General features: G+C 42.0%; 1 long non-coding RNA gene across 1 annotated transcript in view; it reads right to left on the minus strand.

Annotated features, from left to right (window-relative positions):
• Positions 1–1,370: 1,370 nt before the first annotated feature.
• The window catches only part of LOC121680329, a 21,989-nt gene continuing 20,859 nt past the window's right edge, over positions 1,371–2,500 (minus strand). Inside the window, exon 6 of the long non-coding RNA XR_006021657.1 lies at positions 1,371–1,488. This is a non-coding gene — a long non-coding RNA (uncharacterized LOC121680329). The remainder of the gene's footprint in view (positions 1,489–2,500) is intronic.

Genomic DNA, 2,500 nt, shown 5'->3' on the forward strand with positions numbered 1-2,500 from the left:
CTGGGGGTATTCCAGAAAGGAGGTTTAACAAACACTGAGATAAAACTTAACCTCTGGGTTGTCTGAACCTGTGGCAACTAAACCCGATCTGTCGGTTCCAAAACACCGGTTACCAGTTAGTTCAATCAACCCTGTGTTAGTTAACCTAGAGTTGTGCGCGTTCACGGCGAACTTATAAAGGCATCATCTATTGAGAGTCGAAACCATGAGTGAAACCGGTGAAACGAAGAGCACAAAGTAGCAAGTTCTTCTCGACGCTTATGAGGAGGAGAGAACTGTAATAACAAATAAAGAGCAATACTTGAGCGTCTGCCAAGGAATGAGACCTTGCTTGGCAGAGAATAGCCTAACTGACCGTGTAAATGCGTACGTTTAGGATAGCCTATTGATGTCAAAAGCACAATTAAATAATTCAGTTGACATTACGTATTGTATTGACTGCTTTGAATGATGCTTTCTTAAACTAGCCTACCTTGTCACAGATTGAGTGGGCCATAGACTCCTTGAGAATGTAATTTTCTATTTTAACAGGGGTTCTGCAGCTGTGGGCCAAGTTAAACCTTTGCGCTCCAGCATCGAATGTCGGAAAGCATGGGTAGCCTATCCTCTATCCCCCAGTAGCATACCCATCAAGTTCTCCTGTAATTGCACATATAACATTAAGTTAGAGCCTACACATTAATTAGTCTAGTGCAGGGATTCCCAAACTGTTGTACGCTGAGCTGCCACTAGGGGGTACGCGAGATGAAAAGGGCAATGTCAGAAAGGAGTTAAAAATTGTTTAAAAATGTATTAATAATCTAATTAATTCATAAATAATAAATAATTTCGAATCGGGTTATAATGATATGGAAACGTGAAGTTAAAGGAAATATTTGGTATGTTTTCATTTAAAAAATAAGCTACACAATACACGTGATTTCCTGCGGGCAGCCAGAATATTTGGCGTGTTAGTTTCGTTGAAGAATAGGCTAGGTAGAAGGCTGCGTAAACATGGAAAACTGGCTAAAAACAGGGACACTGTCCAAAAGGCCTAATTAAAGCGGTCGAAGAGGAGAAGCGATAGAAACAGAGCAGGACACAGGTAACGATGGGATGGGGGACAGAATGATGAAGGCGGAGGTGGAGCGCAGGGGGATAAAAGAAAGAACGAGACAGAAAAGACTGCGCGAAGAAAACGAAAGTATGATGAGGCATATAGGCCTAGGCTTCATGTGGATTGGGAGAGAGACTGCCCAAATCCACAGTGCGTGGTCTGCAGTGAGATGCTATCTAACCATTCTAATGTGGTTCTCCACACTGTTTTTTTTTTTAGCGTGAGAGCTCATAGACCAGTTGCACATTTTGATTTTGTTATCATGCTAATTAAACACGATGCCTGGAATGCGTCAATAGAATGTGTTACTTTTTTATGTGTTGGATGGTGGGAGGACGCGAGCCGAGTCTGGATGTAGAAGGTGGTCCGCGGGGAAAAAAGTTTGGGAACCGCTGGTCTAGTGGATCTGATAATATTCTAGTAAGGCCTGCCCTAACGCACCCTGTTGAAATGTGTCGCTGAAATTAGATTCCCGGTACATCATTCCTGGCATCGTGTAGGCCTACTGGGCCATGCCATTTCGCCTCCACGTTTGTGATAAGATGTGAAGCATCACATATCATCTGGAAATTCTTAAAATAAAAATGTGTTTTAAACACCAACACAATTAAGAGAGCATCCAAAAATAGAAGTGGCCTATGACCTATCCATTCGACCTTAAGGACATTCTGAAAAAGCCAAATTGAAGCTCACCAGCTAAGACAGCCTATTGTCGGTGCACATTTGGAAAACTTAATAAGTGATGCTGACCTGGCAGTTGGTGAAACTACACTTTAATGATCCTCGTGGGTTTGTGTCCAGGAAAACGAATGAAGTTGCGCAGGAACTGCTTTAGCGCAAGGCAAACTTTACGCACTGACCGACAGCTTGCCGATATGCTCTGCGTCTCCAACACTACAAAAACTCCCAGTCGGAGAGCGAGAGGCAAAAAGTGTAGCCTATTAAAAAACTATTTTATCCCAAATGCCATCAGCATCAATTATATCTTCAATGTGTCTGAGATGTTGTTTTTCCATCTGTCTATGTCTGGTGAGCCAAAGACAAATGTCCACTATGGTGAAGGCTAGCTAGCCTAGCCTACATTAAAGATTTATTTTATTCTATTCTAATCCACCATGCGTAGGCTAGTGTAGGGATGGAGAATGCTTTTCAAGTAGGCTTAGCCTATATTTAGGATTCAGTGGAAAAACTCTAGCGCTCTTGAAAAACTTGTTTGGAAAAGAAAGGATAGGCTATCATGTGATGTCGTGGTCTTATCGCCCTCTCATGGTGAATTGCACGGATAAATATTACATGATTGTGTGCTTCTTTTTCAATCGGACCTTCGTCAAAATGGAACACCATTGTGTGACAAGTGTAAAAATAGTGGCCTGGTTGAACATGCACTGAAATAACCGAACATAA

Source organism: Alosa sapidissima, chromosome 13 (genome assembly GCF_018492685.1).
Source record: "Alosa sapidissima isolate fAloSap1 chromosome 13, fAloSap1.pri, whole genome shotgun sequence".
Taxonomy (NCBI): Eukaryota; Metazoa; Chordata; class Actinopteri; order Clupeiformes; family Clupeidae; genus Alosa; species Alosa sapidissima.